Consider the following 27,769-nt stretch of genomic DNA (forward strand, 5'->3'; position numbering starts at 1 on the left):
TTTCAGCTAAAGTTTTAACAGGTTTTAATTTGAGTGAGGGAACATCCAATCAGTGATTAAGATGAATAAGAAATGAGATAGAGTAACTTTTTTACCTAGTTAAAAAAAAAAGAAAAGAATCAATCTGGGAGGGGAAAACAATGCTAACTCTTTTTCATATGTACAAAATCATCAGTTAATTAAGATACATTTAGGACATAGTACTACTTTGTTATTTTAACATGAGTGTTCTTAAATGGATTTTTCATGTGAAAAGTCTATAAGAGGTAAGATTGCAAAGCTAGGGACAGATTTATTTTTACTTTTGTAAGACTTGGTGCTCCAAATTTTTTTGTTCCCTCCTTTACCTCTCCTTTCCCCAAGGTAACAAGCAACCTGATTTAGGTTAAATATGTGTTGCCTTTTAAACATATTTCCATATTTGTCATGTTATGCAAGAAAAAAAAATCAGACCAAAAGGAAAAAAAAAAAAAAAAACTACTCATGACAAACAAACAAACAAAGATGAAAATGCTGTGTTTCGATTCAGTTTCCATAGTTCTCTCTGGATATGATTGGTAATTTCTGTCCCAAGTCTATTGAAATTGCCATGAATCATCACAATGTTGAGAAGAACCAAGTCTATCACAGTTGGACATCACATAATCTTGTTTCTATGTACAATGTTCTCCTGGTTCTGCTCACTTCACTCAGTATCAATTCATGTAGGTTTTTCCAAGCTTTTCTGAAATCAGCCTGCTCATCATTTTTTAAAAACAGAACAATAATATTTTATTACCTTTATATACCATAATTTTTTCAGCCATTCCCCAACTTAAGGGCATCCATTCAATTTCCATTTTTTTGCCACTACAAAAGGAGGTGCTACAAACATTTTTGCACATATGGGACCTTTTCCCTTTTTTATTATCTCTTTCGGATACAGACCCAGTAGTGATACTGCTTGATCAAAGGGTATGATCAGTTTTACAGCCCTTTGGGCACAGTTCCAGGTACAGATTTGTAAGAGGTTTAGAATTTGGAAATCCGATCTGCTTCTTTAGCCAATCAAGTTGCACTCTGGAAGTGATACCTTAAGAATAGAGCCATCATAAGCAAAATCATCAAGCAAGTATCATAGACCTTGCTCTCTAAAAACTTAATATTTAAGGTGGATGGGAAGACAAATGCACAAATAATTATAAGAGAGAATAAGATCAACACAAAGAGTTCTAGCTAATGTATTGTGAAAAGTCTGAGAAAGGAGAAAGTCACTTTCACCTGGTTAGGGCAGGGCAGGAGAAAGTCAATTCAGAGAAGATTAATCGGAGGAAGTGTCATTTGTAAAAGCATGATCATGGGTTGTGGGATCATAATTTTTAGAATTAGAAAGGACCTTAGAGATCATCATAGTTAACCCCCTCACTTTACAGAGGAAGAAATTGAAACACAGGATGAGATCACATGCTTGTAGCCATCCAGCTTGTGCACTCATCTGAGGGAGCATTAGAACTCAGGCTTTTTTGGCAGGTTCATAACTCCATCTATTTTCCAATGGTTGGGACTTGAAGGTAACCAGGCACATCAATAGAAATGAAGAAATGAGAAGAAAGAGTCCATTCCTGAGACATGGGCACATATCTATGAGCAAAGGCACCAAGACAAGGAGGACACTTTTTCTACCAACCCCCAGCTCCTAGTTCACAGGAGATGCAGCCATTCTGTACACCCTCAGGTCAATAAAGGCAAAGAAATGATTTCCTAAAATGAACAGAGGCAGCACCATAATCAGCAACAACAGCAACCTCATAGAGCCAAGGCGAAGTCTTCCGGGGTCAATCAAACATCTCTTACTGCTTATTGTCTTTCCGCAATGATCCAGCTAAGACTGAACTGCCTGTTTCCAGGCAGATTGCTGAGCTCCTGTCATCCCAGCAAGCATTTTATGGGCTTTTTGCTGAGTGGATGAAGAAGTTACCGATTTTTAGAAGCCCCTGCCAGAAAGTGAGTAATCATTCAATGTCCTTCCAGAGAAAAAACCCCTGCACCAGCAAGCTCAGACAGAGAGTGAAGTTGGGGACTTGTAGGGATTTGCCGCAGGCACTGTGCACTGAACCTGCCCTGTTGATTACACAGCCAGCTGGGAGCCAAGGGGAAGACCGTTGGAACTAAGCCATTCATCTCTCTGAAATGCTCCATTTTTTAAAGTGAGAAAAATCATGGGGAGAATTTTAGAATTGGAAGGAACAACCTTTGGGGTCATCTACAACACCCTCCCACCCACACTAGACATTTTCTCTACAGCCTCCCTGAATGACAACCACCAACTTCATACTGAGTAGGGAGATGGTGTTTGTTATTAGGAGTGTTTTCTAGGGTTTTTGAGCTCTGGCACAGGTCATGACAGGCATAACTTCATGAATTTTTTTATAAAGCTGCCTCCAACCTACCATTCCTGACTTATTCAATATCCCTCCCCATCACGTTCTTTTTGGTTTAGCCAAATTGGTATTTCTTGTGGGTCCTTACATACAACCTTATGTCTCCCATCTCCATACATTTTGCCAGACTATCCCTAATGCTATGCACTCTTTCTTCACTTCTGTTTTTTAATAAATAATAAACTTCAAAGCTTTGTCCAAATATCACCTCCTATATGATGTTTTGCTCCTCCCCTCCTGCTGTGTCTCCCTCCCCTCCAGTATCTTGCATTTACTTTGTTTCTATTTTCTAAATAATTCTAAATAAATATTCTAAATAATTATAGAAATAAATAATTTATATATATGTATATATATACACATACACACACACACACACACACACACACACACACACATATATATATATATTGTTTCCTATAAGTTCCTAGAAGGTAGACTCCTTGAGGACAAAAGCTATTTTGTTTGTTGTTTTGTCTTGTAACTTTCTGTCTTAGGATCCTTGCTTTTCCCTAATGCCTATCCGGTGTTTTGCTCAAAGAAGACTCTTAATAAATGGTCGTGAAATGAATACGTGAAATCTTATGGCTTATTTGGGTATTACTAGTCACCACAGTACAAGGCTAAATGCAGGAAATGATATCTAAGTCCTTTGACAGATCTTGTATTATTATTCCCATTTTCTAGAGGGGAAGATAAAGCTCTGGAGAGGACTTGCTTGTGGTTCTGCAGCAAGGATTGTCTTTGTCTTTCTTAAAATCTCCAGTACTTAGCTCAGTGCCTGGCACATAGTAATTAATAAATATTCATCATTAATAATCAAAGTTGAAATTTGTGTGGTACTTATGTGCTAGGCAATATATGAAGCACTTTATAATTATTATCTTATCTTTACAATAAACTTGGAAGGTTAGTGCTATTGTTATCCCCATTTTACAGATGAGAAAACTGAGGCAAAGATAAAATCATTTGTCAAGGGTTACACAGCTAGTAAATATCTGAGGTCAAATTTGAAGGCAGTATTTCCTTACTCTAGGTACGGTGTTATCTATCACTGTGTTACCTAGCTGCCCCAAATTGACATGGAAAATTTAACAATTGTCCCTCATAAGTTGGTATGAGCTGGCTCCAACATGCCCTTTCTGAAGAGTAATTGTTCTCAGTCAGTAAAAACAGGGCTTACCCTATTTGATAAGTAGAAACACTATAGAGATATATAGAAAATCTGTCATCTATCCATCTATTTATCTATCATCTATTCATTCATCCATCCCTCTCTATCAATCACCTATCTTCTATACTACAGAAAAAATCATAGTATGCTTTCAAGGCCATGAAATCCCTCAGTTTTGATTCATTCATGTCAATTAACTAAAAAGAACCATAGTTAGCATTCATATGGTATATTTTGTATATATTATCTTTTTTGATCTCGGAATTGTAGGATCTTGGAATCACAAAATGCCAGAGCTGGAATCACTTTTTAGTGTAGAAATCAACAAAACAGTATAACAACAAGAGGCAGCTAGATTGATCAGTGGACAAAGCATCAGTCCTGGACTCAGGAGGATTTGAGTTCCAATCCAACCTCAAACACTTAACATTAGCTGTGTGACCCTAGGCAAGTCACTTTACCCCAACTGCCTCTCCAAAAAAAAAAAAAAAATTCCCAACAGTACAATAAGCCCTGATTTGCAGCATTTGCTTGTTTCAGAAGAATAGATGTTAAATATTTATTTCTACTTGAGAACTAGTACAAGCTGGCTCTAGCATAATTTTGAAGTCTGAATAATTTCTTTCAGCCTTAGTTGATAATAGCATCTATCTCCCAGGATTGTTGTGAAGATCAAATCAGATATCATATATAATATTAAAATGCTTTATAAATGCCAACTTACTATTACCATAGGATTTAGAGTTGTAAGGAACCTCAGACTTCCAGTCCAACCCTCTTTACTTTAGGGCCTTATGTTTTTTTCACATCACTCTTGGACAAAGGGAAGAAAAAGTCAGAGTATGAAGCATCAGAAGTGCAAGCAGCTTTGTTTCAGACAGTGTGTGATGCTGTGTCTTACAACTTTCTACTTGATGAGCTTTGGGACTTTGGCTATTTGCTTTTCCCATGCTGCTTACAAGTCAGTTAGAAGAAGGATGTGGCATAAAAAGTGCAGAATGAACCTGAGGAACTTGCATGGTCCACTGGCTGTGCTGAAAGCTAGAAAACAGATTGCTCACTTTGCAGTTTGGATATATTTTTGGCAGTATGGACAGAGCCTACCAAAAAAATCTATGTAATGTAATGTAATATAATGTAATCTATACATTTATACATACACATGTGTAATGTATCTAAAAATTTATCCTGTAGACTATACAATACATGCATGTACATATCCCAAAATAATATATCAAACTTAGCCTGCAAAAGTCTATATAATGTATATGTCTGTGCATATATATTATATATATGTACATATATATATAGCCTGAAAGAGCTATTGCATACATGTAATATATTTAAAACTTAGTTTGAAAAGTATATATACAATATATGTAATATATCTAAAACTAAGTAAAAAATTATGTAATATATTTATACGTACATATTTACACTCATATTATATATCTAAAACTTAGCCAACAAAGTTTGTATAATGTATATGTGTGTATAAACATGTATGTAATATATAGAAAAACTTAGCTTACAAAAATCTATGTAATATATGTATACATATATATATATTTTAGCCTGTAAAAGTATGCATTGCATATATGTATATATTTATATGTAAAACAATCTGCAAACCTGTGTATAATATGTATATATGCACATGTTTTTTGTTATATGTTTATATCATATATATAGCTTACAAAAATATGAGTAGCAATGTATATATACTTGTATTTATATGTATTTATATTTATGTTATATATAAAGTTTAACCTGGAAATGGTTTTGCAATTTATGTTTATATACATAGTAGCATCATATATCATACAACATATCATTATATTCTAGTTATAATAAAACATGTTATTACATATTATAGCATTTAAGATTTACCCAGATGCTTAAATGTATATATGTGTATACACAGACACATGTGCATATACATATATTTATACTTATACACACACACTATATATATACATACATATATATATATGTGTGTTTTATACATATACATTTTAGTGCAAAGTTTTAAATGCTACAATAATCTAGAAATCATCCTCTCTGAACATAGCAAATATGCCAAGATAGGTATTTCATGCTATGCAAGTTTGTGGAATTTATTGATTTTTTTTCCTAAGTGGGTCTTGACTGTAGGTAAAAGACCCAGCCACATATTTGAACTCTTGTTCTCAGTGGAGGGCAATTGTCTAATTCTTCCTCCTCAGGTTTCTTGTTGTTTCCTGTCTGATTTCAAGCCAGGCTTCATCAGGCAGGCTGGGGCGAGGCTTTGTCCAACTCCTTCTTTTGCCTAGAGGCCCAATAAATGTTAACATTTGGTTTGGATGGAAGGTTCACAAAAAAGTTACATCTCTAATCTAAGGAAATCCATTTCTTGTAAGTTTTCACCCTTTTCCAGTTCCTACCTTGAGACAAACTGATAGAATCATAAAGCGTGAGATAGAGGGGATTTCCCAAGTCATCTAGGGTAGGGCTTCTTAAGCTTTTTCCAGTCATGACCCCTTTCTGAGAAATACGCAGGGGTATATAGGTATATAAAATAACTATACAAATCAAACATTTACTAATAATAAATCATAATTTCACGATCCTCTAATTCAACAAAGACCTCATATGGAGTTGTGCACCACAGTTTAGAAGGTGGGATCATTCCAACTCCCTCATTTTACAAATGAGGAAAGCAAGGACCAGGTGGGTAAAGGCATGTGTAGGAAGCCTCATAAGTAGCAAATGTCAGGGGGCATCTGCTGAGGCCATAGCTCATTCTTCTGAATCATTCAGCCTATACATCTGAGTTTTTCTTATGGAAACAGAAGAAACAAACTGATGTGAAACCTCAGGATAAAAATTTATTTGAGTTGAGCTTCATGTTGCCATATTTTATTTGCTGATATTAATTAACTTAAATATAAAGATCTACAAATGAAGTTTAGTTAACATATTGTAAGTCAGTATTAAATTTTAAATAAAAATTTTATAAGTTGGCTTAAGGTGTTCATAAAAGACACGCTGGCACATCTGCATCCAGAGAGAGAACTATGGGGATTGGATGTAAATCAACACATGCTATATTCACTTTAAAAAAATTCTTTTCACTAAACTAAGTATCTTTTCCTAAAGATAGGTGGTTGATTACATAGAATTCCCAATCCCTATATTTTTGTCTGCCTGCATTTTTGATTTCCTTCACAGGCTAATAGTACACTATTTCAAAGTCTGATTCTTTCTGTACAGCAAAATAACTGTTAAGACATGTATACTTATATTTAATTTATACTTTAACATATTTAACATGTATTGGTCAACCTGCCATCGGGGGGATGGGAAAAAGTGGAACAAAGGTTTGGCAATTGTCAATGCTGTAAAATTATCCATGTATATAACTTGTAAATAAAAAGCTATTAAAAAAAAAAAAGATAGGTGCTTGGTGGATGTCCAGTTTAAGGTAAAATTAATTCCTTAAAAAAATTTTTTTTTGTTGTTTTTGTATTACCTTTATTTCTGAATATTTCCTTTTTCTTTCCTCTTCCCTCCCTAGTGACCCATTCTTTGTAATAAAGAAGAAAGAAAAAAAGGAAACAGCAATTTGGCAAAACCAACAAATAGATTGAGTGTGTCTGACAATGTATGCAGCAATTCATAACAGTAGTTCCCCACCTCTGCAAGAAAGGAAGGAGGTGCCTTTAAAAAAAAATCTTTTCCAGGATCAAGTTGCCAACCAGCATATTTCTGCAGAGTCTTTCTCTAATAGACTGAGGCATCATGAGGAGCGATGTTCTTGTCCTGGAGCACTTCCTCAGATTGTCATTAATACCTTCCTTTCCTTTTCATGAATGGCATGCTGACCAGCAGCAATATATTTTTTCCACTTGCCAACAACTCTGTCTCTCATTAGAATATGATTTGAGGATAGGGACTATGGCTTACATAGCAATTTGTAACAAGAGAAGTGTCGTTTGACACTACTCCTTAACATAACTTTTTGTGTTAAAAATAAGATTTATAGTGGATTGAACATCAGTCCTGAAGTCAGGAGGACCTGAGTTCAAATGTGATCTCTGACACTTAGCATTTCCTAGCTGTGTGACCCTGGGCAAGTCAGTTAACCCTAATTGCCTCAGGGGAAAAAAGATTTACAGCTGAATAGTATTAATTTTTTACAGAGGGAAAACTAAGGCTCAGAAAGTGCAAGTGATTTGTACAAGATCATACAATTAGCAAGTATCTGATTTGAGACTTGAATTCAGGGCCTTTAACTCCAAATTCAAAATTCTTTTCACCAAGAAGAACCAGGAAAACATTGTACACAGCAACAAGAAGATTGTGTGATATTCAATTATGATAAAGTTGGTTCTCACTGATTCAGTGATCCAAGATAATTCCAGTAAACTCTGGATGGAAAACACCATCTGAATCCAGAGAGAGAACTATGGGGACTAGATGTAAATCAACACATGCTATGTTCATTTAAAAAAAATTATTTTCACTAGATCAAGTATTTTTTCCTAAGAAGATGTTCAATATGCCCAGTATTATTGATTGGGTAAGTGTGAACATACTCCTTCCACAAGCAATGTGACATAGTGGAAATCACAATGAACCTGGAGGTTCAGTTGTCTCTTCTGACACTAATTTTGTGACCATGAGCCTCAATTTCCTCCTCTGTAAAATGGGAGTAAGCCACTGTATAGTGTTACTTTCATAGAAAATGATAAGATCTAAGCGGAATTCCTGGCTCTGACACATCTGCTCAGTGAATTTTTACATGACCTCTCTGGGTTATACTTTCCCCAGAAATAAAAGAATAAGGTCTGTATTTTAAGGTTCATTCCAGATCTAACAGTAGGAACAGAAACTAACAATGAATGAGAAGTCAGAAGACCTAAAGCTTAAGACCCAGATCTCCTGTTGGGTTTTTCTATTTCCTTTGGCAAATTATTGTAGGATGTGGCATACTGGCAAATGTTTAACAGGCTCTCCCAGAGGAAAATGTGTGTGTGTGTGTGTGTGTGTGTGTGTGTGTGTGTGTGTGTGTGTACTTAAGTGGATCTCTATCTCCTTCCTTCATCCGCCAAAAAAGGCCCTAATAATTGTCTGAAGCTACATTTGAACTCGGGTTCTTGTTTCAAGACTGGTATTTTATCTACTGTACTATCTAGCTGCCTCACAATATGCTTTCAAGTTTTATCCATACTAACATTTTTTTTTTCATCATTAATAAAAGTCTAGAAATCTGGGGCCGCTACGTGGTGCAGTGGATAGAGCACAGAATCTGGAGTCAGGAGTACCTGAATTCAAATGTGGCCTCAGACACTTAACACCTATTAGTTGTATGACCCCAGTCGAGTGACTTAACCCCAATTACTTTGCAGAAACAAACAAAAAAGAAAAGAAAAAAAAACTCTAGAAATAACCAAACAATTAATCATGCCCTTATTTATAGTGTTTGCCAATTTATGAGACATAACTACACTAACAATTTAACAACCAGCTCTCCAAAGTTGGTATGGGCTGGCTGCAGCATTCCGCTAGTTGTAAGTAAGCTTCAACTCATGTCTCCTGAATACAAACCCAGTCTTCTTGCCATCTCCTCACTTAAATTCCAGAGTGGAGAATCGTTTCTTTGAATAGCAATTGTTTATTGAAACTATCCCATCAGGCACACACTTTAACAAAACCCCAGAGCTCTAAGCCCCTAAGCCAAAGGGCTGTCTGTGAGCTGTTTGAAAGGCAGAATTTCTACACTCCTGTAGAAAGCTGAGTTCCCAACTGTGGCAGACTCCTTTTTATAGCCTCTGGCTCCACCCTAATGAGCAATTAACCCCAGCTGAGCCCGGCCTCTGGTAATAATGCCTCCCAGAGAAGACACCTGCTCAGGGTTTTCTCCTGGAGCAGAGGCTGGGCTGCTTTCTATTGCCAACTACAGGGTGGGTCTCTGTCTATCTCCTTCCTTCATCAGTGGGCGGGGTAGCTTTTCAAGTCTTAGCAATGAGAGAAATGAAACAGCCCCCAGTGAGGTACTGCTCTTCTTAAGCAAAGCAGGAACCCAGGTCTTTTTTCAAAAATGCATTTTAAGTCTAAGGAGAGAAAGAGTGAGCCAGAGTGAATACTTGTGTTAGAGGTGAAAGGGTAAAATGGTGGTCATTGCCTATAGCCATTTACAATATAATTGCAAGTCTTGTATTAGAGCTCTTTAAACACACGAAGGACCCAAGTATAGTTTAGGGAACTTCTCATTTCTCTAGCTCATTAGCCCATTTGAGATAATTTGAGAACTTCCCTATCTGACATTACCATCAGTATCCCAAGCTATGGTAATTAGCTCCTCTTACAACCACATAGATTGGCAAGACATGAATAGGTTTATTTGCAGGTCAAATGAAAGAAATAGACTTTGTATCAGAGCCCACTGAAAATGATACCACCCATTCATAAGAAACCTTTTTTTCTAGAGACCTCTGTCACTGGAATTATTGCCCTGGGTAGATCTCTGGTTGGGTATGTATACCTATGAGATTGCTTTATCACATCAATGGTTCTCTTCAGAGCCCCACTATCTGCCTCAAAAGTATTTCCTTTCTTCTAGTCCATGCCTCTAGCAGCCCTCAGAAGATAGTTCTAGTCACTGTTCTGCTTAATAGCTACCTGCTTAAAGTCTTAACCAAAGTGAGGCTACTAAGGTTTTTTCCCAAGGGAATTGAAATTCCCAAGGAGTTGCTCCAGAAGCATAGAAGAAAAAAACAGAGCTTAGAATCTAGTTAGCAAGATTAATTAGCTAAAATAGGAAGATACCAGATGGTGTACGTTGTTAATGACATCCGTCTGTGAGCCACTGTAGTCACTAATCTCTTCTCCCACTCAATAAAGGTTGTCTTAATTCTTGTATTACACTATTTTCACATCATAGATTGAGAGAGTTTAGAAGGTGTCTAATCCATTCTCCCATTTTTCAGTGGGGAAAACAAATGACTAGTTCAGCTAAGTAGTAAATAGCAGAGCTAGTATGACTTTCCCTTTACTCTAAAGATACTTATCATGAATTAAGAAGTTGATTTTGGAGTAATTTTGCACTTGTTGCCATGAGTGTACTGTTTGTCTTTAGCACTGAAATGCCTTGTTAAAGATCTGCTTCTTTGGTGTTCCTTTCTACCATCCTTCATTAGTATTAACAGCAATTCTTAGCAGTTCTCCCCAACTTCCATCAGATGGCAATCATTCCTTTTTTCAGGGGACCAGATCTCCATTGCTGAGAATTGTTGGTCTTCTGCATAACAGCTCAAAAGCACCAGGTATAATTCTTCCTAAAATATTCTATTAGATATGGTGGTGCAATAGATAGAGTGCTGAACCTGGAGACAAGAAAAGCAAAATACAAATCCAGCCAGTCATACCTATTGTTGGAATGGTGTTTGTTCTTCATTCTCAAAGATTAGCTGTGTAACTTGTGGGCAAGTCATTCAACCTCTCTCAGCTTCTTTTTCCTCATCTGCAAAATGGAGGTATTAATGGCATTTACCTCCTAGAATTATTGAGTATAAAATGAGATAATATTTATGAAACACTTTATAAACTACTAGCTATATATATATGTATATATACATATATACACTATATATATTTTAATGTAGCTACCTATATATGTTACTAGCTAGCTACATATATTCCTAGTATGTTAGCTACAGATATTACTAGTTACATCAATACTAGTTATATTTATTACTCAGTAAATAGGATACATATTAACATATATTCAATACTAATTTGTAAAAATGAGAAATATAAGAGTAATTCCAGTTTGATACATGCTACATGTTTATATTTTACTTGGGTAATAAGCAATATTCATTTGAAAGTGTTTAATCAGGTGTATACTGGCAAATAACTAATAATTAATAATTGACTTTTCAGAAAAAAATATGTACAACAAACTTCTAGGTTTAACATTTTTAGCACATTCTCTATCACTTTCTTAAGCCTAGAAAATCAACAAAACAAATTGGTCCCTGATTTGTATCATTTTCCAAAATGAGGTGCAAATGCTCACTTAAAAATGTAACAATTGTCTTGCTAGCCAGTCTTGGCTCAATCAGCATATCCATATGTTCAGACCTCTTTGAATCATCATATGTTGGAGGACCCATGGGGTCCCATGCCTCACCCACAGAACTCTACATAACTCAACATAATCCAACTCTACATAGCCTACCATAAAAATCAATTTGTTGGATTAAGACATTGTGTTAAGAAAGATGTTGTTAGATTTAAATTTATTAACTGTTCTTAATTTGCTTCTCATTCTTTGTGACCCAATTTGTGATTTTCCTGGCAAAAATACAAGAGATTCACCATTACCTTCTCCAGCTCATTTTACAGTTGAGGAAGCTGAGGCAAACAGGATTAAGTGACTTGTCCAGGGTCACACAGCTGGTAAATGACTGAGGTCAGATTTGAACTCAGATCTTCCTGACCCTTAAAAACCTAAGACACCAACTTGCTAGGGGTTCCTAATTGGGGGGAATGTATTTAGATTTAAAGAGAGTCTGTGGTGAAACAAACAGAATCAGAGTATTATAACAACGAGACTATATGATGATCAACTGTGATGGACTTGACTCTTCCCAGCAATGTGGTAATCCAAGACAATTCCAATATAATTCCAGTAGATGGAAAATGCTATCTACATCCAGAAAGAGAAAACTACGGAGAGTGAATGTGGATCAAAGCATAGTATTTTCACCCTTTTTTGTTTGTTTGTTTGTTTTGCTTTTCCTTTCTCATGGTTTTCCCCAATTTGGTTTGATTTTTCTTGTACAATATGATAACTATGGAAATATGTTTAAGAGGATTGCACATGTTTAACCTATATCAGATTGTTTGCTATCTTGGGGAGGGGCGGGTAAGGAAGGGAAGAAGAAAAAAATTGTCTTACAAAAATGAATGTTGAAAACTATATTTACATGTATTTGGAAAAATAAAGTGCTATTGAGAAAAAAAGGGAAAAAGAGGGACTGAACTTTGGTGGGAAAATTTTGCATCTTTATTTTAATATCTTTCCAAATTTTCCTTCATAATACCCTGTATTTTATTTTATGATTTTAAAAATATTATTCTGAGGAGTCCCTAGACTTCATCAGACTGGTTAAGAACTCTGGCTCTCATCCAGCCCCTTATATTGTACAGGAAAGAAAATTAAGGTACTGGAATTTGAAATTGTGGAAAGTCAGATGGTAAGCTAATGACAGAGATGAAACTATTCCCCAGGTGTCCTGTTTCTGAGTTCAGTTTTCTTGCCATTGGGCTGTGATGTTTTTCCTTTGTCTCTTTGGCATAAAACACTGAAGTTTAGTGGTTGGATCCTTCTGCATTTGGAGTTCTTAATCTTTCAGGTGCCATCACCTCTTTTGGCTTCCTGATAAAGAAAATTTGGCCCTATCCAGTCTACATTCATTAAATGGCCACTATGTGGAAGACATTGTGCTAAGTTAATAGACTTCTAAGAAAAAGACTTTTAAACACGTAATATAAAATGCATAGCATTACAAAGGAAAACAATTATACTGAAACACATAGTATAATATATATATTTTTAAAGTTCATCAATGTCAGAAAGAATTGCTGAGTCAATAGTTCTAGTTTCAAACCCTACTGTTGATGTGGCTGTAGACACCAAAAGATGTGATTTTAGGAGAGCAATTTTTTGGGGTTTAGCACCAAATAATGAGATTGTAGAACCAAATGTTGAGGTTTGGTCATGTGAAAAATTCATAATGGCCATTCTCTTTGACAAAAAAAATTGGCTTATTTAGTAGAAGAGATATAATAGCACCAAGAGCAATAAATATGAAATAGATTTGGGAGAGCATATAATTAGCAAGGAAAGGGGTTTTAACAATTAATGATGGAAAGGACACGTACTCATATTAACCAGGAATAAGGGAACTCCCCCATGAGGCTTGGAATATGCTCTTAGCAGAAAGGCTAACTCTATAGAGGACTTTAGCATCCTAAAAGAGTTAGCTATAAGGAGAAAGAATGGGAGACATATATAACAAATGGGGAGGGATGAAGGAAGAGACTCCAAGAAGTAGAGCTTGGTGGTGGATTTACTGAAAGGGATTCATCAAATATGGCATGAGTCATGGACAGATTTATAGGGAAAACTTAACCTCAGGGGTTTGATATAACTTGGATTAAGTGACATTATCTGACATAACCAGACATAGCAAGGCAGGGATGCTCATGATCTCCACAGAGTGGGACTTTGAGGCTAAACTGATTTCTATCACTATACCCTTTCTTATCCACCCAGGGAACAATTTCATCAATAATCCATCCAGTCTCTGCTAACTACATCCAGTTACTCAGGTCCTCATCACTGTGAAAACCTAAGTTTGCTGTTTGTAAAAATCGAAGTCACCTTACAGAATTATAAAAGCCACTGATTACAAAGCCGCTGAGATCCAGCGGCTATTTTTCCAACACAACACTCCATTTCTTAGCTCCAGGCATTTTTTTGCTGACTATCTTCCATGTCTAAAATTTTGTCCTCCCTCATCCTATCTCTTAGCTTCCCTGGCTTCCTTCAAGTCTTAGACAAGGCCTGCCTTCTCTGAGAAGTGCTTTCACAAACCTTCTTAATCTTAGTGCCTTCTCTCTGGGATTATTTCCAATTTATTCTGTCTATATTTTATTTGTACATATTCATTTGAATGTTTTTTCTATTGACCATGGGTTCCTTGAGAGCAGAGACTGGTCTTTGTCCTTTTTATTTCTCCATTGCTTAGAACAGTTTAAGGTACAGAGGGGGTGCTTAATGAATGTTGATTGGGTTGAATTGGCTTCACCAGGTGGCCAAAGGGAGTGATACATTACAGAGGTTAAGAATCTTAAATGTAGAAGAATCCACCTATTACACTTCACTATTTTATACCATATAGACAAAGGAACAATGTCAGAGACCATTAGTAAGCACAGTGAAGTAGGAGACAAGACACTTAGATTATTTAGTTCATCTCTGACACTAGTTTGCCCTGTCTTTGAACACATTATTTCAGATTTTAGTACCTCAGTTTCCTTGTCTGCACAATTTAAGGAGTTATTGACTGGATGATTAGTGGGAAGAAAGGAAAGACTAGGGGCTTAAACTTAATAAGAATAAAAGAAAACTTGTTCATAGAGTACTTGATTGTCAAGTTCCAGGAATCAAGAACCATATGCAAGCATAGAGTGAAAGACGTAATATATATCTGAGAACTGGAAGGTTTCCTCCTCCTAATTTTTTTGTTTAGGTGTCAAAATTTTATGTCTTATATGTTTATATATTCTTATCTACAAAATGGCTGTGAAATTTTTGTATTATCTACATATGTGCTATGAGAAAAGTGCTTGGGAAACCTTAAAACCTAGAAAAATCTGAATTAGGATTGTTATTTTGTATGAAGAAATGAGAGCTATTAGAAAATACTATTGAATTCAGATTTAAGTATAGTAGTCCAGTAATATAATTTTAGGGGAGCTGAAAGTCCTGTCCTCCCTACTCCTTAATGTTGACACCACTGTTTTTGAAATGCTAAACATAAAAATCAATCAACACAAGACATTGTGTTAAGAAAGACTTCATTACCTTTTTCATAGTGGTAAGAAACTGGAAACTGAGTAGATGCCAATCAGTTGGAGAATGGCTAAATAAGTTATAGTATGTAGTATATGGTATATGAATGTACCATATTCCATAACCAATGATCAGGAGGATGGTTTTAGAGAAGCCTGGAGACACTTGCATGAACCGATGCTGAGTGAACAAAACTAGGAGATCATTGTACATGGCAACATCAATATTATATGATGATCAATTCTGATGAATGTGATGCTTTTAAAAAATGAGATGATTGAGACCAGTTCCAATGATCTTTTCTTTTTTTAAATGGTATGTTAAATCCAATATATGCATACATATTTATACAATTATCATGCTGCACAAGGGAGGAAGTGAAGCAAAATAAAATGCACGTAAACAACAACAAAGCGAGTGAAAATGCTATGTTGTGAACGTACTCACTTCCCACAGTTTTCTCTCTGGATGTAGAAAGCTCTTCATCACTGTACAATTGGAACTAGTTTGAATCCATTGTTGAAGAGATCCACGTCCATCAGTATTGATCATCATATAATCTTGTTGCAGTATATAATGATCTCCTGGTTCTGCTCATTTCACTCAGCATCAGTTGATATAAGTCTCTTCAGGCCTCTCTGAAATCATCCTGTTGGTCGTTTCTTACAGAACAATAATATTCCATAGCATTCATATACCATAATTTATTAAGCCATTCTCCAATTGATAGGCATTCATTCAGTTTCCAGTTTCTTGCCACTACAAAAATAGTTACATTGATCTTGTAATGAAGAGAGTCATCTCCACCAGAGAGAGGACTATGGGAACTGAAGGTGGATCACAACATAACATTTTCACTCTTTTTTGTTGCTTGCTTGCATTTTGTTTTCTTACTCATTTTCTTTCCTTTTTGATCTGATTTTTCTTGTGCAACAAGAGAATTGTATACACATTTACACATATTGAATTTAACATATATTTTAACATGTATAACATATGCTGGATTGCTTGCCATCTAGGAGAAGAGGTGGGAGGAAGGAGGGGAAAATCTGAAACACAAGGCTATGCAAGGGTCAATGTTGAAAAATTATCCATGCTTATGTTTTGAAAATAAAAAGCTTTTAAAAAGAAAGACTTTATTAAATGAGACTATGTCACCGATTGGATGCAATTCAATAAGCATATAGAGGACTTACTATGCATAAGGCATCATAGGTTCTGAGGATATAAAATGAAAAATAAAAGATTTTTTCCCCTGACTTCAGGGAGACTACATTCTACTAGAGGCATAACATAAAATATAGATAAGTAAATTCAAGATAATTTGAAGGGGGAGAGAATACTAAAAATTAGGAAAAGCAGGAAAAATTTTCTGTAGGAGATGGCATTTCAAATGTGCATTAAAGGAAACTAAGTATTCTCATTATTATGGACATAAGGAGAGAAAGTGTATTCCAGAAATAGAGAATAACTTTTGCAAAAGCATTGAGATAGAGTCAGAATATTGAGTTTGGGGAGCAGTAAGTTAGGTTGCTGGGATGGGATAGAAAGAATGTGTAGGAGAGTGATATGAAATAAGTTTGAAAAGATAAAATAGAATCAGCTTATGAAAGACTTTTCATGCTAAATTACCTTGGAGGCAATAGGGAACCATTGCAAGTTCTTGAACTGTGTTTTCAGAAACTTATTTTGGCAAATGTATGTAGAAAGAAAAGGGGAAAGACTAAAAGTAGAAAGTCGAACTTAGAAGCCATTTCCATAGTCTAGGAAAAATGGTGATGAGGGTTTGAGGCAGAATCGTAGACACATGAGTGGAGAGAAGGGGAAGGATTCAAGGGATATTGTGAAGGGAGGTTAGGGATATTTTGGCTCATTCAAAGTTTCAGAAAGGAATAATATATCATTGAAAAGCTGCAGTTCTGAAAGGAACAAAGTTGTACTGGTTGGACAAAGATTGCAGGCGGGAGATCTCTGTTACTTTGCCATTAGTAAGTTCTATAATAGTGATACATCCCTCCGTATCTCTGAGACCCAGTTTCCTTTCCTGCCAAATGAAAGATTAGACTAAATTGATGGTTTTCAATTTTCTTTGATATAAGGATCTTTTTCAACATTAAAAATATTTGTTTTCCCATGACAGTTGTCATAGTTTTAGTATCTGTTAATGGAAAAAAATGTGTTGACAAAAAGCTTACTGTAAACTCAGTCATATTTTTAAAAAAGAATTTGTATATTAAAAATCATAACAGCATCTACTTGAAAAATAGAAATGTATATATGTGTGAGACATTATTCAGTCAACAGGAGACATGTTTACTTATTTATTGTGAATTACACTGCATATTTTGTTGACTCTAAATAAAAGTTAAAAATGAGAATATTTACTGTGCATCTATATTTTATGGACCCCTTGCAATAGCTTTTCATCCCATAGCGTACGACCCAATGGCATGAGGCAGCAGCATAGAGTAGAAAGAAGACAAAGTCTGGAGTCATTTTACTTGAATTCAGATCTCTCCTTTGATTTTAGTGCCTCTGTAATTTGATCATCACTTATAATACCTTTGCCACTAGGTGGAGCTCTGCATAGAATATTGATCCTGTCTTTGGAAAAGCTTAAGAGAAGCTAGATAGTCCTCTGGATGGAACACTGGCATAGAATCTGGAAGATTAGTCTTTTAAGATTCAAATTCAGCCTCAGACACTTACTAGCTATGTGACTGGGCAAGTCACTTAACTGTGCTTGGCTCGGTTCTTTCATCTGAATTGGAAAAAGAAATGACAAAAAATCTCAAATGGGGTAGTGAAGAGTTGGAAATGGTTAAAACAAATGAAGAAAAGTTGCATTCTGTGACAAATAACTTCTGTCTGCCTCAGTTTCCTCATCTGAAAAATGGAAATAATAATAGCATGTGTCTCTCAGTGCTGTTGTATCAAATGAACCCTTTGTAATAATTGTAAAGATCTTTGCAAACCTTAGTGTGTGAAATAATGTTATTTTTATTATTATTTTGACTTTCATTATATGTAGTCAGACTAGATGATTTCTTAGGACTTTTCTAGCTCTGGAGCTGTGACTATAAGATCTGCAATGTCCCCTCTATCTCTAATTCTATATTTGTGCAATGTCAGAAGAAGGAATTGTAAATGTCTCTGATCTGCTAGTGGCAACCTTAATCATTAAAGTACTTTCTAAAGTGTTTCACAATTTACAAAGCATTTTTGTCACAACAACCCTATAACACAACTAGCACAGCTATTAATTGTTACTATCTTATAAATGAGACAAAAAGAAGTGAATTGATTTTCCAAAGGTCAGTAGATGACAGGGACTCGAATCTGGGTCTTCCAACTCCAAGTCCAATGCTGTTTTCATGATATCATACAATTTCTTGGTACCATTGTTATAGAACTAGTAGACCCTGAGAAGACAAACACTCAAGGAAGTCCTCTTATGATAAGAAGAGTCAGGGGAATACTGATTTCTTTTTTTTTTAAATACTTTTTACAATGACAAACTTAATAGTAATTAACAAAAGCTAGCACTTCCATTTCATTCAATTCAATAAATATGTATTAAATACCTGCTATTTTTCAGGCACTTTGCTAAACACTGGGGATAAAACAACAGATCAAATGACAATTCCTGCCCTCAAGAAGCTTACAATCGAATGAATTTATATTTTCTTTGTTATATTTACATTATGTATTTTATAATAGATCCTATGTTTTCCATAAAGATAACCCAGAGAAAGGACTATCATACACAATTTGCTTTTGTTTGTTTTAAACCTTGATCGATCTCAATCATTACTTTTCATTTGTTTTTGCTTCTGGACTTCCTTTTATTCTCTTCTGTGTATTTTTGCATGTTTCACTGGCCTACTTTTTCCTTTCTTTTTTTCTTTTTGTTGTCTTGATTAGTTTATTGCCATGTTACCTTAAATTTAAAGATAATATATTTTTCTCTTTGTGCTACTTCTCTTCCTCAAGAAATTCCATTTTCTGGCTCTATTCATTTTCAATGGCTGTGCCCCAAGCCTGGAATTCTCTTTCTCCTCATCTCTGCCTCCTGGCTTTCTGAATCTCAGTTAAAGTCTCATTCTCTACAAGAAGGCTTTTCCAACCCCCCTTAATGTTCATGCCTTTTCTCTGTTTTGTTCAATCGATCCTGCATATAGCTTATTTGTGAGTAGTTGCTTGTGGTTGTAGCTGTAGAAGTAGCTCCTTCATTAGACTATGACTTCCCCAAGAACAGAGTCTATTATCTTTTTTTTTTTCATCCCCAGATTTTAGCATAGTGCCTGGCATATAGTAAATATTTAAATGTTTGCTGACAATCTAACTTTATATTCTGGCATTTTTTATGTGGGGATGTTCATTGGATCCTGGCCACAAGTTTCTCTGTGTTACCTTGCAGACGAAGACACATTCTTTTAAAAAATTAAATAAGGCCCTTATGTGATCATCACAGCTATTTCAAATCTGATGGCAGTGTGCTGTGCTCTTAGACTTATAGGAGGTAATAAAATTGTTCACACATCTCCGTTTTTGAATTCTTGGAGAAAGATGCATAACTAGGACTTCAAAATTTCCCTAGAGGCCACTAGGAACCTAGGAAATGATGAGATTAAGGACTGTGGAATATCCAATGATATCCTTGGCATTTCTCCTCCATAAGAAAGGAGCATGTGAGAATTATATATATGTATATATATATAAAATCAATATTTTTCATATTACCAACATTACTTCCCATCCCACCAACCACTTTTCCTCTTTCCATCATTCAGAAATTAAATGTTATAAGGAGTGATTCTTATTTCCTTTCCTGGTCTACCCTGACATTTTATAGAGAGATAATTGAGGCCCAGAGAAGGAAAGTAAGTTGTCTGATGTCACACTGGTAACAGAACTAAAGTCTCAATCTCCTAAATCAAGGCTTTTTCCATTCTATTTCCTTGCTTTCTTTTATGATAACATGAATAGTACAGATGTTTTCTGTTCTTGGATTCCAGGGCCAAGTCAAAGAATTTTTAAAAATTTATTTGATGAAAACCACAGTTTGATGACATACTGAAATGTTGAGCAGCAGTATGAGCTATTAAAACCCAAGCTGGCTAAGTAGGGGATGGGAGAGACCTATTGAACTTGGACATCAGTTTTTTATCCTTTTATTTTAAGTTTTGGCTGCTATAGACATAGCAGGTGTGTTTAAAACCAGTTGTTCAGAATGCTGAATAACTTGAATTTAGTTTTGAGGAAAATCCTGTCTTTTCAGCTTTTCTTAGAAAAACATACAACAGGATGTTTGGCCATAAGTGGCCCAAATGGCAAGTAGTTTTCCCTATTCAGCATGTTGATAATTGGGCTAATCTGTTGTATTTAAACTAGATTTTAGCAACTAAGCTTTCTGCAGAATTTTTTCTTTCATTGCAAAATTTTCTTTTTGTTTCCTTTTTAGGAAAAAAAAAACACAGAAGAACCTTCTGAAAGTAACTTTAATGTTAGACCTGTCTTCAGCCCCTGACATAAAATAACTAACATTTTCATATCGCTTTATGTTGGAATAAGGCATCCTTTCTTACCAACATTGTATCACAGTCTTCTCATTTTATAGGTAGTTAGATTTGGTTTCCTTATATTGCTTTCTCAAACCCAGGTTTGATTTCGTTTCCATGAAGAGCCAAAGACCTAACCAGATGTTCACCTCTTAATTAGCAAGTATAGTCTTTGGATCTTGGCAAATCCTTTACCTGTTACTTGAATTAGCTCTCTAACTTTGGTTAGGTCCAGAACTTCATCTGGATCTTTGGGACCTGATCCAGGCTCTGATGGTAAAGGGAGAGGCAATGATGGATAGTCTTTGAAGAGTTAAGCAGTCTCTGCTGGGGGAAAAGTGATGTCACCCCCAAACTGGACCTATTTCTGGAACTGAGCTGTGAAAACACATGACCTGTCTTTATACATAAACGTTGCCAAGTAAAACTGATAAAATATAATTGTTCATAGGGGCCCCAGATGAGTGCTGTTCCGATAAGGAGTTAAACTATCGTATATTGGGTAGTATTTGCAGAACTCATAGCACCTACCGCTTTCATGATTTCCTTGGCCTGGGGCACATTTCCTATGCTGCTCAAATAAAGAGTCCGCACCAGTGGGTACCCCGGCAGAACAATGAACTGTTTTAATGGCCTTATGGAACTTATCTTGAGTCAATAGAAAAGTTTTGTCGTTACTAAGGATATTGTCAAGGGCAGCTGAAACAAGGGCTGCATTCAAGAAAATAGTCATTTGCTTTTTAATGACCTAATAAGCATCACAGCTTCATGTTTTGGATTCGCTTAAAGCCATTTGCTTCTCTGCAGGGCTCATTTTCCATAATTGTGTGTGTAGGAGGGGGAGCACCAAGTCAGATAGAAAATGGGAAATGATATCACACCTAATTTACTTTAGATAGGGATAATACAGAAACTACTTCCTCATCTGTTTGCCATGAAAATGGAGAGTCTAATTCAGTGCAAACCAATGGAACACTATAGCTTGCATGAGAACTTCCAAATACCTTAAGTAATGCTTTACAGCCTTTGAGGACATCACTCTGAAGCTAAGCACTGAAATAGAACGAGAGAGCTAGAAAGGAACATTAATGACTATTGAATCTGACTTCTTCATTTACAGATGAGGAAGCTGAGGCCCCGAGGGAGGAAGTAATTTTCTCAAGATTCCAACTGTATCAGCATTGGAGTCAAAAGGTGAAGAGCTGTAGATCTTTAAACTTCCCTTCTAGGATCATAACCTGGCCTCTTCTTTCCTCTCCACTTTTCTCTCCTCTTATTCTTCCATGTATACTCTGAGACATTGGCCTCCTTGCTGTTCCACAAACAAGACACTCCATCTTTCTACTCTGACAAATGACTGTATTCCATTTCTGAAATTTTCTTCCTCTTCCTCTCCTCCTGAATTCCTCCAGATCCCATCTAAAATTCCACCTTCAAAAAGTCTTTTCCAGTCCCCCATAATTTAAATGTCTTCCCTCTGTCATAACTGTCAATTTAAGATAATTGATAAACAACATCAACAATAATTATCAATTTATCATTGATATCTATAAAACTTGTCTTATGGAGTTGTTTACTTTTGTCTTCCTTCATTAGGCTGCAAACTCTTTGAGATCAGGGATTGTTAATTGTCTTTCTTTTTATGCTTAGCACCTGGTACATTGCCTAGTCTATAAGAAGTGTTTATTAAATGCTTATTAAGTAACTAATTCATGCCAAAAGGGAGAAACAAAGAATTAGAGCAGGGATTTTTAATAGTTTTTGTTACTTGGGCCCTTCTGAAAGTCTGGTGAAAACTAGGCCCTTTCTCGGAGTAATATTTTTAAATGCATAAAATAAAATATATAGGATTACAAAAGAAATATTATAATATTGTTTATCTATTTTTCCTTCTCTTCCCTTTCTTCCTTCCTTCCCTCTTTCCTTCCCTCCCTCTTTCCCTCTTTCCTTCCTTCCTTCCTTCCTTCCTTCCTTCCTTCCTTCCTTCCTTCCTTCCTTCCTTCCTTCCTTTCTTCCTTCCTTCCTTTCTTCCATCTATATCTCTCTATTGGGCAAACTTTTTGTTTTATTTGTAACTGGATGGAACAGTAACATCTGATACATAGAATTGCAGGACTGGATTTCTAGTAGGTAGTCATTTAGCCTCTGCTTGAAGATCTCCAATGAATGGAAATCTCCTGGCTCATTCTCCTTTGGGTTAGTTCTAATTGCTGAAAGGTCTTTAAACTGGATTATGCCTTTCTGTGACTTCTACACTCAATAGAACTTTGGTCCCAAAGTTGGTATAACACTTCAGATTCTTAGCACTTTACATATGATATCCCTTTAGGTTCTTAGAACCTTCCATATGATGTGCTTTCAGGTTCTTGGGAATAATTGAGTATGTTTCCTCACCTGGTCTTCTCTATGCTAAGCATCTTAGATAAATCATATTTAATTAGCATGAAACACATAACCGGAACTTTTAAAATGCTTGCTTGATTTGATAAATTTAATTACAAATCATTTTTTGTTATCAAAAAGATTACTTAATAAAGCAATAAACTTTCTTACTTATTGCTGAGATATTTCAAAGGTTTTTTTTTTTTATGAAAGGGAAAATATGGAGGGGGGTGGGAAAGAGTGGCACCAATGAATAGAAGGTCTGGCTTTTCAGACTCATGGAGGTGAAAAGAGTCTGTGGATTCTATTCTTCAAAGAATCACAGAGCCCCAAAGTGCCAAAGTTGGAAGCAATATCAGAGACCATCGAGTCCAGCCTATATTGGACCAAGAATTATCTCTACAGAGCATGGGAGGAAATTGAGCAGTCTGTTGCATTTATGTAGAGTTCTGTTTGTTGGAAAGTTTTTCTTTATATCAAGCCTAAATTGGTCTCTGTAGCTTCTACCCTTTGCTCCTAATTCTACTTTCTGGAGCCATGCAAAACATAGGATATTTCCTTTTCCAAGGGATTATCTTTCATGTATTTCAAGGCAGTGATCAAGAACCCCCTCCTTTCTAGGGACAGGTTTCTTCATCTGATTTTTATGATGTGATTTTGTTCCCTATGATTTCAATAAGCTTTTTCCATTTTTTAAAATTTATTTGCCATTTTAGTAATTCTAAATTGAATAAATATAATCCCAGTCCCAAAGCTTATTGATTGGTTTGGGACGCTCTTCTCATTTTTGAAGATCAAGGCTCTGAAACTGTGTAAGAGGTGGGAAAGAATTGACAAGAGTAGAAGAAAATAGAAAATAGTTTTTCAGTTCTTATTGAATCTTTCAGATCTTTTCAAGAGAACTGTCTGTAAAGGCAGGACAAAATTTAGATTTGTTGGCTAGTCCCATTCCAATTGCTTGATGCTTTAGGATGCCTTTAATTGACAAGGGAAAGGGCCAAGACAAGCCAAAAATTTTTAACACTAACATTTTGAGCAGGGGTTCTTAATCTGAAGCTCAGACTCTCCCTCCTTCTTTCCCTCCCTCTCCCTCTCTCCCTCTCTCCCTCCCTCCCTCCCTCTCTCTCTCTCTCTCTCTCTTTTTTGTCTCTCTCCCTCCCTCCTTTCCTCCTTCCCTTCCTCTCTCTGTCTCTATCTCTGTCTGTCTCTGTCTCTCTCTCCCTCCCTCCCTCCTTCTTTCCCTCCCTCTCCCTCTCTCCGTCTCTCCCTCTCTCCCTCCCTCTCTCTCCCTTTCCCTCTTCCTCCCTCCCTCCTTCCCTCCTTCTTCTTTCTCTTTTCTCTTCTCTTCTCTCTCTTCTCTTCTCTTCTTTTCTTCTCTATCTCCCTCTGTCTCTCTCTCTCTCTCTTCTCTTCTCTTCTCTTCTCTTCTCTTCTCTTCTTTCTCTTCTCTTCTCTTCTCTTCTCTTCTCTTCTCTTCTCTTCTCTTCTCTTCTCTTCTCTTCTCTTCTCTTCTCTTCTCTTCTTTTCTTCTCTATCTCCCTCTGTCTCTCTCTCTCTCTCTCGAATTTTCCTGTAATGGAATAGACAGCATTTGCCTCCTGTGGTAGTGAATTCCCTGTCATTGGTAATGTTCATGTAGATGCTGGACAGCCAATTCTTTTTTGGCAGATTTTTTTAGAGAAGAGATTAGAGAAGGGAAAGACTAATAGCAGAGAGAACAGTAGGCTATAAAAATAGCCCAGGTCAAAAGTAATAAGGCCTGAACTAGTATAGTGAAATGATGAAAAATTCAGCTATTTTAAATACTGAATATTTCTCCAACTGTTTGGTTCATTTCATATTTCCTTAGAAATGGTTGCGTGTGTGTGTGTGTGTGTGTGTGTGTGTGTGTGTGTGTGTATAAAATCAAAGTATAAACAGGTTAATCCCAAAATTTTTAATCTTGTCAAAAGACATTTAATCCATTTTGTTATTTTAAGTGAGTTATGATTTTTCTTATTTTTGTTGGTGATATTTATCAGAAAGGTGATGATATTTGGGGGTTTATCTTATATCTTATTTTGCTGACTCATACCAATTGATTGATGGGTAGAATTGCATTGGAACTGTTTTTTTTTTTGGGTGTTTGGCATGATTCACTCATGAATTTGGCTGAAAGAGTTTCATTGATTTTTAAAATTTTCTCTGGTTTTCTAAATAAAATGCCATATCGTCAGAAAACAGATATTTTTAATTTCTTTTTTAACCAGTGCTTACTCTTTTTATTTATTTTTCTTTTCTTACAGTTATGGATAGCATTTGTAGGAATATGTGAATAAAAATGGTGATAGTTGTTGCTCTTTTTTAACCCCTTATGGTGAATAGAAAGGTTCTCAAATTTGTCTTAAATGATAAGTTGAATAGTTCTAAGGTTTATCTTAATCTTGACTCTTAAGTTCAACTAAATCTCCTTATATTGAGAAAAAAAAAAAAAGACAACAACCTTCCATTCTTATACTGCTCTAGTATTCATCTTTACTTATGTGTTTATGTACTGTGTGCATACGATATGCAAATATACATATTTTAGGAGTTTGTATAAAATATTTGCTCTCAAAATACAAAGGCTCTTTCGTTTTTATCTTTCTATTACTAGCATGAATCATGTTGTTTCACATATATTTGGTACTTATTGTAAGAAACCAAGACTTACCAAGAAGTCCACTGACTCATTGATGAATCCAGGAAAAGAATTTTATGTCTTTTGAAGAGCCAGTGTCTAGCTAGTAGGCAGAACCTTGAAGTATGGAAACACAGCCTTTTATCCCCTGTCCTAAAATACAAATCCCTTCTCTGTTTCCTCCATTGGCTATAATAGAGGTTACAGCCTGTCTGAAGCGCCTAATTCCCCTACATGAGCATGTCTCTACTCCTGATTACAACTTTCATTGACATTCACTTTTTTGGCTTATACTTCCCCCTAATTAAAACTTTCATTCCCTAAATTTTGGGCGACCCCAGTCTTTATTTTCTTTTATTCATATTTGGTATGCCCCTTCTATAATTTCCAACAGATGGCTTCCTTCTATAAGTTTCATTTCCTTCTTCTCCCAGTTGCCTAATCTTTAGCTTTCATTTCTTAGGTTTCTGTTTCATTTCTCTGATTTTTTCCCCAACATGCTATGGAAACTAAACCCTTATCTAATTCTCACACTTATTAAATATTTTTTTAAGTTGAAGTGAATTATCTGGAAGATCATAGAATCCCAAAATGAAAAGCGATCTCAGAGTTGATCTAGTCCAACCCATCATGAAGAATCCTTATATTACAACCTACACAGCAGTACTTACCTAGCTTTTTCCCTAACACTTCCAATGAATAGGAAACTCCTCCCTATCAAGCCAGCCGATTCCATTTTTGGATAGCTCTATTCAGTAAACATTTATTGTAATAAGCAAGTCACCAAGTCTTTTGCCTTTTTCTGAGGTCCACACATTGCTTTGCATTTTGCCCTCCAGGATAAAATTCTTTTTTTTCCCATAGTCCTTCAAATATCTTCAGAAAGCAATAGTGCCTTATTCACCTTGTCCTCTGCCAAGTTTTCATCTTTTTAGGTTGTATTCTTAGTTTCTTCTCCTGATCCTCAGATGGAATGATTTTAGGATCTTCCATCTTCCTGAATGACCTCTCCTAGATGAAACACTCAAGATCATCACTATTATTCCTAAAATGCTAATTTTCTATTTATTAATTATTAAAAATTTAAAATATCAATTAATTAATTAATAATAAAAAATTAAAATGCTAATCAGTTGTGATATGATCACAGAACATGGTTCAATCATATTATCCTCTCTGCAATTATGGATACTACCTTCTTTAGTTTATCTTAATTATTTGGATTTCTTTTGTGTTTCATATTACAATGTTGAAAACACAAGGTGGTGAGCTGAATAATAAACCAGGCTTGGAGTAGGAATACTGAAATTTAAGACTGGCTATTGAAACATGTGAACTATGTGATCAGGAGCAAATTAGTTAGTCTTTCAGTCCTTCAGATAACTTCCTAAGAATACAATTAATGCAGCACTATAGTGCTTTAAGATTTACAAAACATTTTATACTTATTTTTTTATTTGATATTCACAACTTTGAGAGGTAATTGCTACAAATAAGTGTCCTATAAGTTATAAATGAGTATCATTTTGTACTGGGGAGAAAATTTCCAGTATGGAGATGTGTGCCATGACCTATTCTTGATGAACTCAAGCTGGCTCTTTAGATGTGTTCCTACTTCCTTTTTTGTTTAGTCATTTCAGTCATGTCTGATTCTCTGTGACTCCATTTGACTTTTTTTCTTGGCAAAGATACTTGAGTGGTTTTCCCCTTTTGCCCCAGCTCGTTCTAAATATGAAGAAATTGAGGCAGAAAGATAATGACAAACTATTCCAGTATCTCTGTCAAGAAAATCCCAAACATGGTCATGGAGAGTCAGACCAAACTGGAAAATGGCTTAACTTTCTTGTTCCAGATGCAGCATTCTATCCATTGAACCACCTAGCTACCCATCCTGCAGGTGAAATAGCTCTATCTTTTCTGTAAGAATAAGCTAAGAAACTTTTA

This window comes from Antechinus flavipes, chromosome 1, assembly GCF_016432865.1.
Source record: "Antechinus flavipes isolate AdamAnt ecotype Samford, QLD, Australia chromosome 1, AdamAnt_v2, whole genome shotgun sequence".
NCBI lineage: Eukaryota > Metazoa > Chordata > Mammalia > Dasyuromorphia > Dasyuridae > Antechinus > Antechinus flavipes.